This window comes from Chaetura pelagica, unplaced genomic scaffold (genome assembly GCF_000747805.2).
Source record: "Chaetura pelagica isolate M959 unplaced genomic scaffold, ChaPel_1.0 scaffold200, whole genome shotgun sequence".
Classification (NCBI taxonomy): domain Eukaryota; kingdom Metazoa; phylum Chordata; class Aves; order Apodiformes; family Apodidae; genus Chaetura; species Chaetura pelagica.
Window position 1 is genome coordinate 121,807 of NW_009951949.1, and position 12,892 is coordinate 134,698.

The window sequence follows — 12,892 nt, forward strand, 5'->3', positions numbered from 1 at the left end:
CTGAACAGTATTTTCCTGCTTTTGGCATGAAACAAAGACAAAAGCTAGTAGAAAAAAAATAGAGCTTTTTTTTCTATATCTCTTTTGGTGATGTACTTTTTATGCAAATATCTCATAGTTTTCTACAGTAATGGTACCATTAAAGGCCTTGAGATTATTTGTAAGAGAAAAGTGTTACCTTGAGATTAAGACATAAAGTACTAAGTGCATTTTTAGGAACAGGGAAGATTTCTCTGTAAAGAAGTTAATGTTCCAAAGAAAGCTTTGTTTATTTGAAGGGTTTTATGGTTGTGCTGTTTTCTTCACTTAGCACCTTAATTCTCACAAACCATACGGCTGTCCAGATGTTTAAAATAAAAAGCCCATTTGGGTATTATCAGAGATTACTGAGAAAAGATATACAGACATGCTGCTTAGCTATGCAACATAAATTCTCAGAGTGCATAGTGCCCAATAAACACCATATCCTAGATCTGATGAAACTGAACCTATAAATCATAAAAACTAGACAAAGGTCTCATAATACAATTTACCTCTAGCCAGATGTTATTTGAAAAGAATCTGCAAGCCAGGGTGATAATCCTTTCTATTATTTTCACTTTCTTTTTTTTCTCTCCTCTCTTTTTGTAAAAAAAGAATTTGCTTCTTTTCCTTTCATTTCCTCTTCTCACCAAGGTGTTATTGGGAAATGTGTTTACCAGAGGTGAATATGTTTCTGCCCAACCCAGATGCACTTTTCAGATGTTCTTGTTGCTTGTAATGCCTTGAGAATAGGGTTGCCTAACATCTAAAATACATACATTCTCCTTATTGCTTGAATCTTTCATCTCCTGTCCTCTGGGGTTGCCTAATATGCTCACCAAGCTATTATTGTTTTGCTTCAGATCGCTTGGCCCACTTGCCGAGTTTCATTTGCTGTCACACAGTCACAAATTACAGCATTTACTTCACGCTACCTCCATTCCAAAGTATCAGTTTGTGCTTGCTGAACTGGAGAACATGATGATGGATCAAGGCACATTTGTGCTAATCCATCACAAGCTGATTCTCCAAAGAATGCAGCACAGTAGAAGGCTGTGGCATTTCCTTTCCATTTTAATTTGCTTATGCTGTTTTCCAGTAATTGTTTGCTGTCCCAGGCTTTGCTTCAGTCACAGTATTTTTGCTCTCACTTCTCGTCCTTGGCTTTTGACAGACAATAAAATATAAGTAAAGGGGGGAAAAAAAAGAAAAAGAAAAAAGAAAAACAGATGGAAAAGTGATTTTTTGTTCTTACTTGTTTTTTATCTTCATAAACGAATCTTTAAAGCCAGATTTTCTGCAGGTGTAAATCACTCTAGCTCCACAGTGCAGACCATTTTATACCAGCTGAGGCTGTAATGCAATACTTCTAAAACCCCAGTAATGTAGTTTTTGTCTAGATTTCATTTTCAGCTGTAGACTCACATCTAAAGGAATCAGTGGCACCAGGTTATCTTTATTCACTGACAAATTGCATGTTAGGCTCTAAGTTCTTTAAAAAATATTTGCTTTTGAATGTATAAGAATTCAACATCAGAGTAGTCAGTGAATGTCCACTACATGGAACTTGATGAGCATGTGTTTGAGTAATAGTTCAACTGGCAAATCATGAAGGAATGAGTTGGCATTTAGCTTGTACTTTATATGCACTGTTAGTGGTTTAGAGTCTGGATTTCAGACTACATCCCCACTACTGTAGCTGCTATGTGTGCACAGAACAACAAGAGACTCCTCCCTTGTCAAAGAGTTAATTTTTAATGCTAATTTAACATTAGGATTCTTTGATTAAATTCATCCATATAAGAAAATTAAAAAGTTTTAATTGCATACTATTATTATTTTTAAAACCACAAGAATACTGAAAAAATATTGTGACGTAATAGACACGATATGGGCTGAGTGATTTAAGTTTGTCAAAACTACTTAAATTTTTGTGTTGTCTCAAGGGGCAACGTGGCATAATTATTGCTGCTGTGGAAATTTTAACTTGGATTACCTTAGTGTTGCCAGTTCAAACTACTGACTTTCAGTTTGTGATACCATTTATTCTGTGTGTTTGCTTTGCACTGGGGCTCAGTTCCTCAAAGCAGTGCACAGCCTTACTTGCTGGTTGCTCTCTGATCCTTCAACAAAAATCCATTTGCCCTTCTACAGAAAGTGCCTGCTTTTCTTCTCTCAATAATCCTTAGAAATTCTAAGATGATGTGTTCATTAGAAGATAGGAATGGAGTAGAACTAACATCTTGTAAAAAAGCCTGTCATGGTGAAGGTTTGTCAGGTTGGGTCTTAAAGTAGCAAGGTCACCTGTTTGTCATGCCAATATTCAATGTTAATGTTATTTATTTAGCTAGAGTCCCCTGTACTATCACATTTATGGATTGATGTTTAGCTTACAGTCCCCAAGGTGTGTGTACCTTGGAAATATGAGGGATGCAAGAAGGGACAGTCTTTCTGCTGGAAGGATCATAGGATCATAGAATGTTTTGAGTTGGAAGCAACCTTAAAGATCATCCAATTCTAACCCCCCTGCATGGGCAGGGACACCTTCCTCTAGACCAGGTTGCTCAGAGCCCCATCCAACCTGCCCTTGAACACTTCCAGGGATGGGGCTTCCAAAACATCCCTGGACAACTTGATCCAGTGTCTCACCACTCTCACACTAAAGAATTTCATTCTAATGTCTAACCCTCTTCCAGTTTAAATCCATTAACTCTCATCTTCTCGCTACAACCCTTGTAAAAAGCCCCTCCCCAGCTTTCCTGTAGCCCTATCAGGTAGTGGAAGGACTCTACAAGGTCTTCTTGGAGCCTTCTCTTCTCCAGGCTGAATATTTTCAACTCTCTCAGCCTGTTCTTGTATTGAGTAATAGTTCAACTGGCAAATCATGAAGGAATGAGTTGGCATTTAGCTTGTACTTTATATGCACTGTTAGTGGTTTAGAGTCTGGATTTCAGACTACATCCCCACTACTGTAGCTGCTATGTGTGCACAGAACAACAAGAGACTCCTCCCTTGTCAAAGAGTTAATTTTTAATGCTAATTTAACATTAGGATTCTTTGATTAAATTCATCCATATAAGAAAATTAAAAAGTTTTAATTGCATACTATTATTATTTTTAAAACCACAAGAATACTGAAAAAATATTGTGACGTAATAGACACGATATGGGCTGAGTGATTTAAGTTTGTCAAAACTACTTAAATTTTTGTGTTGTCTCAAGGGGCAACGTGGCATAATTATTGCTGCTGTGGAAATTTTAACTTGGATTACCTTAGTGTTGCCAGTTCAAACTACTGACTTTCAGTTTGTGATACCATTTATTCTGTGTGTTTGCTTTGCACTGGGGCTCAGTTCCTCAAAGCAGTGCACAGCCTTACTTGCTGGTTGCTCTCTGATCCTTCAACAAAAATCCATTTGCCCTTCTACAGAAAGTGCCTGCTTTTCTTCTCTCAATAATCCTTAGAAATTCTAAGATGATGTGTTCATTAGAAGATAGGAATGGAGTAGAACTAACATCTTGTAAAAAAGCCTGTCATGGTGAAGGTTTGTCAGGTTGGGTCTTAAAGTAGCAAGGTCACCTGTTTGTCATGCCAATATTCAATGTTAATGTTATTTATTTAGCTAGAGTCCCCTGTACTATCACATTTATGGATTGATGTTTAGCTTACAGTCCCCAAGGTGTGTGTACCTTGGAAATATGAGGGATGCAAGAAGGGACAGTCTTTCTGCTGGAAGGATCATAGGATCATAGAATGTTTTGAGTTGGAAGCAACCTTAAAGATCATCCAATTCTAACCCCCCTGCATGGGCAGGGACACCTTCCTCTAGACCAGGTTGCTCAGAGCCCCATCCAACCTGCCCTTGAACACTTCCAGGGATGGGGCTTCCAAAACATCCCTGGACAACTTGATCCAGTGTCTCACCACTCTCACACTAAAGAATTTCATTCTAATGTCTAACCCTCTTCCAGTTTAAATCCATTAACTCTCATCTTCTCGCTACAACCCTTGTAAAAAGCCCCTCCCCAGCTTTCCTGTAGCCCTATCAGGTAGTGGAAGGACTCTACAAGGTCTTCTTGGAGCCTTCTCTTCTCCAGGCTGAATATTTTCAACTCTCTCAGCCTGTTCTTGTACGAGAGGTGCTGCAGACCTCGGATCATCTTCGTAGTCCTCCTCTGGACTTTCCTCAGGAGCTCCATGTCCTTCTTTTTCTGGGGGCTACCAAACTGAACACAATACTCCAGGTGGAGTCTCATAAGAGCTGAGTAAAGGGGTAGAATCTCCTCCCTTGGCCTGCTGGCCACACTTCTTTGGATGCAGCCCAGGACACAATGTTTTTCTGGGTGGCAAGCACACATTGATGGCTCATGTTGAGCTTCTTGTCCGTCATCAACCCAAGTCCTTCTCCTCTGGGCTCTTTTTGATCCATTCTCCACCTAGCCTGTATTTGTGCTTGGGATTGCTCTGACTTGGGTGCTGGTTTGGTTTCCTGGACTGTAGATATTGTTCTTACTTAAAAGCAATCATGAGAATGTGTAATTCTACCAGTTAAAATGTTTTGGGGTTTGATTTGATTTGGTTTCTTTTTGTTTTGTTGTTATTTTTTTCATTTTTACAACTGCCAATAACTGCAAAATAATCCATTGTATTAAACAAAAAAAAAAAAAAAAAAAAAGGAATTGCTTATTAGAATAAACTTTGTTAATTGGAGGAGAGGTTGCAAAGAGCCCTTTGAGTTATGACATAAAAAGAAGTTAAAGTTTCTAGACATGAAGAAATGGACAAAACAAACAGTTTGCTTTCTTTTGAACACAGTCAAACTACATATGAAAAAGTAGCAGGATATTGTGTTGGAGTAACAAACAAATTAGTTACCTGTTCAAATTAATCTGATAGAGTTTCAAGTCCATTTGAGTTTAGAGACAATGACTCCCAATACTGAATAAAAAACCAAAGACTTCATCTTTAACAGTTTCTGAGCCTTTGAATGCTCCATAATTGAGAGAGTGGTAGGTACCGAATGCTGAAACCCACCACTTACATCCAGGACACACAAGGCCAAATTTCTGTCCTTCTCTGGACAAGATTCTTTCCATCATCAGAGGAAGGAGGATGATGACATCTCAGAAATGCAGCCAGACCATAGAAGGTCTAAATTGACTTCTGTAAAGCCTTGTTCACTGCATTGACTACAGAGAAAGGGCACGGTCATTATAGCACTAGTTTAGTCTTGCCAGTTAATAAGATGTCAGTTAAATGGATCTGAGCGTCTGTGTGTAAAACCTGTAGTGCTCACACACAAACCTGTGTCTGGCTCTGGTGACCAGTAGATAGGTACTGTGGGAGTATCATAGATCTGCAAAGACACAGGTGGTCTGGGGAAGATGGATTAGGAATGGTTATTCTCTCTCTCTTTGCAGCACAAAACATACACATTACCAAATGTATCAATTGCCAAATTCAAAGCAAACAAGAGAAGGTGATTTTTCACACCACGTGAAGTTGAACTGTACCTCAAGAGCTTTTACTATAGATCCAGAGACATCTAAATGCCACAGTAACTTCATTTACTCATTTATCACAAATTTCTCTGGCTACTTTAAGCTCCTCTTGAACACCACAGTGTATTTGTGTCCTGGCAGGGCTGTGATATTTGATACTGAGCTCATTCTTCTTCATCAGGATCCTTCCTGAAGGAGCCTGGTCCATTAAACATTCCCACAGAAAGCCTCACACAAGGCAAAAGTTTGTGACATCATCAATTTCTTCTCTCTGCCTTGAGATTTTCCTCCATAATGACTGTCCCATGAGGTGGGAGATTGCAGGTTGATATTCACCTCTACCTGTAGAGATTCGGTCCCACTTCTCTCATTTTCCAAGTAAGCTACTTTAACTGTGTAGATGTAGAACAGAGTAGAAACATGAGGGAATTTGTCATTCTTTACTCCCTCCTGAGGAAAGTAATCTACTAGATAGCAAAATAATTTGAGATTCATGAAACCCAGCAGAGCACAAGTGGGAGTGTAAGTCTGTAGCCTAGTGATTAGGACCCCCTGGAGACCTAATTTACTCCTCCAACAATACTATTGCATGTAAAAACTGTTACAGGATAAAACACAGAATATTCACTTCTTTTGGACTCTGATGCAAAATGTCCCAAGTGTGATCCCCCTTTTTTTTTTTTTTTTTTTTTTTTTTTTTTTTTTCCCCAGTAATTGAAGAGCTGGTTCTGGACTTTATTCAAGCCACAAAACCATGGCTGGTCTTACCACACACCTGTGTGTCAAAGTGGTAAGCAGATTCCCCAGTCTTCTGAAAACTTATCAAGACTTCCAAATAAAAAGCCACCAGCAACTACAAAACTAAAGAAATGCAGTGTAAAGGTGACTTAAAACCTAAAGAAAGCTCCTTTAAAAGTAAGGTTTCACAATTAATATTCACTGTAAAATTTAACACTTCCCTTTCCAAGCAGCTAACAAGGGCAGCTGGGAGACATAACAGTTTGCACAGCAATTTCTGAGGTTTGCTATGAGATCTCATGAGAACTTCTGGAGTGGTCAGAGGACTCCTGGGAGCTCCTTGAAGTCCAGGGTGTCAGCTGAGGTTGGGAAAGGATAGCTTACGGGTTTCCAGTATGCTTTAGTAACTTCTGATGATCTCTGTCAACTATTCCTTATCTGAGGGTGCTTTGAACTTCTTTTCCACAGCTGATTCTTGGTTGAGGTGTGTCAGACACCTTTTCAACACTCTCTGTACACACAGCAATGATGGTGGTATCCAACAGGGCATGGTCCCTGCCATCCAGTGCAACAACTGTACTGATATGTTAGAGACCTTGAATGAGATCCTAAAGGATGATACAGGTTCTCTGCCAATGGTCAAACCCTGGCACAGGTTGCCCAGAGAACTTATGGAATCCCTGTCCTTGGAGTATCAAAAACCTGACGGACTGTGTCCCTGATCAACCTGTTGTAGCTGACTCTACTTTGAGCAGGGGTTTAGACACCTTCCAACCTCAACTATTCTCATTCAGGAAGCATAGAGAACCCTTTCAGATAAATCCTGGGAGAAGTGGGATATTTCCATTGCCTCTGCTCATGGAAGTTGCTACTGATTTTACATCTAAACAGCTCATCTTTTTGTATCACATATAATAGTCATAAATCTTCCTGGAATTACATTTTCCAGTCCAGTTAAACCTATGGCCTTTCTTAGGACCTTTGAACCAGTAATTCCCAAGTACACTCATTTTTACCTCAGTGTATAGAGTTAATCACTGGTGTTTTTCAAGGACCTCATGGCCATGGAGACCCCTAACCTTTGCATGAATGATTAACTGTTTGAATGTTCCCCTTCATAAGAGAGTTCATTACAGCACTAATTCTGCCCAGAACTGCAGGCTGATCTCATATGTTTCACTGCTAACCTTCCAGTTTATTACACAGTTGAGATGTCTGTTCTTTGAATAAGTACTTATTTGTGGTTTATTTCTCCTTTAAAACTCCTTATGTTATAAAGACTTCACACCTCCTCCAGGAAAGTTAGTGGTAGCATCACTGAGCAGAAGATGAGACTAACTGACCTGCAGAAATCCTTTTAAACCATTTTTTCTATGACTCTGTAAAACTCATTCCACTGCTTCTAGAAGTTTTGTCCTGAAATCTAACCTCAATTTTTATAAAATTTATATTGTTGTTTTGCATTCTATCCTTCATGTTTATTTTTTCCTGTTTTCAGCAGCACCTTTATCTACTTGAAGACTGTTAACAGGTATTCTTCCAGTCTTTTCCTCTGTTGGCTGAATGGTATAATTTTTTTTAAAACCTTTCTTAAAATACCATGCTTTATGGATATTTGATCCCTCTCACTCCTGTCCTCTGGCTTTTGTCCATAGCTCTCTTGGATATGTTGTTCTAAAAAAGGCCTCCCCAGTGCTGAATAAACTGGAAGGATAACACCATATGGTTTTGAAGGTTATACTACTGGTTTTACAACCATGATGGAGGGAGGGGGTTGGAGGAGGATGGCAGTGTTCATTTGTGACCCACAGTAACTTCTAAATACTTTCCTGTAGAATGGCTGCTCAAGCAGCTGGTCCCTATACTGAATTTTTACAGCTGATTATGCTTGTGAAGTGTTATACTTTGCATGAGTCCCTAATGAATTCCACCCTTAGTTTTTCCAGCCATATCTCCTGTGCTTCAGCATAATTTTAAATTCCAGTCTGGTTCTTTGGCTTCTTGTATCTTGTTGTCACCTGCAGACTTAAGAAGTGCACTTTCCCTTCCATCATCTGGGTCATTAACAAAAGTATTGAATAGCTCCAAAACAAAGGCAGCTGCCTGCTGGATCCTGCCTAGCACTTCCCTCTGTTTTGACCATGAACCACTGAGGAATAATCCATGAGTAAAGTTTTCTAATTGTCTTGTCTAATTGTCTAGGAAGGGCTAAGAGACCTGGGCCTTATCAATCTAGAGAGGAGAAGACTGAGGGGGGATCTAATTAATGTCTATAAATACATGAGGGCTGGATGTTAAGAAGGCAGGGACAAGCTCTTTTCACTTGTGCCCTGTGATAGGACGAGGGACAATGGATTCAAACTCAAGAACAATAAGTTCTACCTCAACATGAGGAAGAACTTGTTTACTGTAAGGGTTACAGAGCACTGGAACAAGCTCCCTAGGAGGTTGTGGAGTCTCCTTCTCTGGAGACTTTCAAAACCTGTCTGGATGCCTTTCTGAGTGATCTGCCCTAGGTTTTTTTTTTTTTGGTCCTGCTCTAGCAGGGGGGTTGGACTGAATGATCTTCAGAGGTCCCTTCCAAACCCTGATATTCTGTTATTCTGTGATTCTGTGTCTTTGCACCTACCCTGTGGTAATTTTGTTCAGCCTAGATTTCTTGGGTTTGTTTGGGAAAATAACCAAAGTCAGGATGCAACATTTTCAGCTTCTGCTGAATCTACAAACTATTTTCTAGAACTATTTTCTTTTGAAAAAGTTGCCTCGACGTGCTTTCTTCATGACAAATCTCAACTAGGTGTTGCTCCTTGTTTTTTCCTTGGTGCTTACAAAGAACTTGTGAGATTTTGTAACACTTTTTCACTGTACAAATCACAGTCACAAGCTATTACTTATAATTTAACATCTTCTTTAACCAAAGTGATGTTAGGTTTTTTAAAAATGACAGGTGAGTAAATTTTTTCTTAAAATTATATTGCAATACACATTATCTCCATACTGATGACACTTTAGTGTTTTGTGGTGAGAGTGCTATTCAACTTAAACATCTGAATTTATGCACAGGGATGCAAAATATAGTTTTGATCTATGCATATATAGTACCTCCAAGAAATATACATTGCAGAAATGCAAATACCTTTTAGTCATAGAGTCCATCAGCTGAGGAAAAATTGAAGGGTAATTGAACCTTAGACAAACATATGATAGAAGAAAAAGCTTTATGGCTATTTAAATTACTAGGTTTTGTATCTAAGTTTGGATGCTAAGCTTTAAATGCAGCCAGTGTAGAAAAGTAAGCTCTAAATCACTCCTGAGACATTTTTTTTTACTTAGGACTCTGTCTAGAAGTCTAAAGGCAGGTAGTGTAATTAACCTCTAGTGTTCCTTTTCTTCCATTGCCCACTAATCCCATGCTGCCCTATCCTCCACTAACTGTCCATCAAGTTCAGTTTTACATATCTCTCAGGTTACAAGGCTTGGATCTAAGCCTTAATTTTACTAACGTGTACAAAATTGAATAGGTTACACTCTAAATTCCCTTTGCCTTATTGTTACTACCACAAGTAGGATGAGGCTTAGTATTTTGTTTAAGCTTTCTTTTTTTATCCAGATTTATGCTGTGTCTTGTTTCTTCAGGGAAATCAGAAGCTGGCAGCACTTAGTGCACTGCAGTTATAGGTTAAACTGGCTGCAAGGCACGATCAAGTTTATGAACACTTCCAAGCACCATTTCCCACTGCTCTTTGCTGCTGTTCATATCACACTCAGCAGTGAGGCTCGTCAGGGGATACTCATGGGATGCTTAGTACTGTTTTCTAATTACTCCATGCAGAGGGAAATAACTGCACGTGGTAGGACTCCACCATTGCTTTAGCCGGTTTAACTCATGAGGCCTTAAGTTGTGTCAAACCACAGAGAATGAACTAATGAGAGAAAGATTAGTTTAACAACCCTCAAATGTGCTACCAGGAAGGCCCATGCTATTGCATTAGGCTGTCCTCTCCCAGAGTAATTTCAGCATGTCTGTACTAAATATCTGCTCTTTCCTATCTTGATCTCCTTGCTTTCTCAAGCTCTATTCAGCAACAGCCCAGACAAAATGGCCATGTATATTATGCAATCTGCTCCCTGCCAGGGATTTGTCCCTAACCCAGTCAGAGATATGCTTTAGGAATGGGAAATACCAACCTCCTCTTCAAGGCAACAAATAGAAATGAAGTTTGGAGAAACAGAGATGTAGGAATTCAAAAGGAAAAACAAACAACAAACTAATAGTGTTCACCAACACAAGAAAACAAAACAAAAAAAGAGATAAATTTAGTCTATTTAAGAGGACATGAGGACTATTTATTAATATAATTGCCAAACATAATCAATAACAGTTATGATAATTGTGAAAAAAATCATTGATTAGAACAAATCCTTTTACTGAGGTCTGAATCTTAACAGATGCAAACTACATCATCTTCAATATAAGATAGGAAAAAAAAAAAAAAAAAAAGAAAAAAAAAAAAAAAAAAAGAAAAAAAAAAAAAAAAAAAGAAAAAAAAAAAAAAAAAAAGAAAAAAAAAAAAAAAAAAAGAAAAAAAAAAAAAAAAAAAGAAAAAAAAAAAAAAAAAAAGAAAAAAAAAAAAAAAAAAAGAAAAAAAAAAAAAAAAAAAGAAAAAAAAAAAAAAAAAAAGAAAAAAAAAAAAAAAAAAAGAAAAAAAAAAAAAAAAAAAGAAAAAAAAAAAAAAAAAAAGAAAAAAAAAAAAAAAAAAAGAAAAAAAAAAAAAAAAAAAGGAAAACTAAGCCCTGCACACCTAACAAAGGTTGAAATTCAAACTCAGAATATACATCCAGATTTTGCATAAAAGAATGTTGCTGCTGCCTCAATTGATGGAGCATTTAACCTGGTTACAGCATACTTGTCTTCTATTTCTGTTCACCAGTTACCTAATAGTACTCTTCAAGATATGCTAAGTAAAAAGGGGTTTTTTTTTGTTCTCTTACTAGGAATTTCTATTGCTCTCAGCAGTATAATTCTGCAATTTTTTATTATTTTTTTTTTCTTTAGCACTCCTCTTTATGGAAACATGATACGTCCTTGTCGTAGTGAAAGTTTCTGTGCAAAAGGATTTATGTACTTATTGGCCTGTTGTACTCTTTGATGCATGGTTTAGAAAGCAGCAGAGGGCACTTTAATGGCTTTCTGCTGGGTCAGGCAATTCAGATGGAGCATGGCAGAATCCAGGTGAACACCCTCAGGTCCAGTAAAGTGACATCTTCTAGGCATTGAGATGGCACAAGTCTTCAAGTCTTCCACCCAGTTTTTTCATTTAAAAATGCTTTTACCTCAGATTAGTATTACTCCAGATTTCTTTCATTCATAATTTTAAAATAGTTACTCTTATGACTTTTATTAACCTGGCTACATATGTTAGCATTTATATTTATTTTCTCCCTCTCCTTGTTTCTAAATTTATTCAAAATTGTTATTCAGGTTAAAATCCTACTGGGCATCCTGAAACAGGCCAAGAGCTCTGTTAACTACCTTCCTGATTCCAATATATATGCAGAAGTAGATCTGGTCCTTTACCCTACAAACTTCTTATCTGACTGCCTGGTAATCCCCAAACCCATTCAGCTGAATCAGAAAAGAGTTGGTTTCTAATCCTATAATATTAAAACCAAGAAAGATCAATAAGAGAAATTATGCATAAGTTTGAATACTAATCGGTTCTTTTTGATATATTTAATGTATTTCTGTGATTCTGCAGCAGGATCTGATGCAGGTTAATGAAATCTTACAGCACCTAACACAGCTGAACAGCAGTGCAATCTGGCAGAATAAACATTTTGCATTGTTCTACAGAGATAAAGCTGTTTTTTAATGGGTCCTGAGATTTCGTTTAAGAAGAAGGGGAGGAATAAAATGAAGAAGAGAGAGATGAAGAAGAATAAAATGAAACAAAATTAAATCTCTTGCACTTGTGGTTGTCCTTTCCACCAGAAAATAATGCAAACAAAAGTCAGAACATTTCTGTTCTTTCCCAGTTTGCAAATTTTAATCCCTACACCTGGTATCTACAAATTCACTGTTCTGGGGTGGCAAGCACAGTTGGAATGGCTTGGCAGACACTTTGGAAGGTGACCTCCTCAGATGCTGTGGCTAAATCTGACAGGGACCATAAATCAGAGATTTTATTTTGGTTTCAACCACCTTAATCAGTTTAAAAATAAGAAGGAAAGATCCAAAATAATGAATGCACTCACTGTAAGTTATTTTGATCATTAAATTATGTAATACAGTTCTCTCTCATAAAAAACGTATCAGTTTTTAGACAAAACCAAAATTTTCTTATCTTTGATTTTAATCAAATAGGGTAGTGCAGGCTGTAAACTTCTATCTTTTTAGGCTTGACCAGAAGATTTTATATAAAGATCCATTTTCCAGCTGTGCAGCCAAAATAGTTTCTCAGAATAAGGTTACCGTGCACTGATAAACTTGATCTATTTAAAAATTAATCTGTTCCTTGTTAACAATTTTCAGGGAAAAAAAAAAAATAAAAAATTAACAGATAGATTTTAAAACATGACTGGTATTTCATGAAATTGCAGAAGTCTACAAATAATAACATTGTTTCCTGCT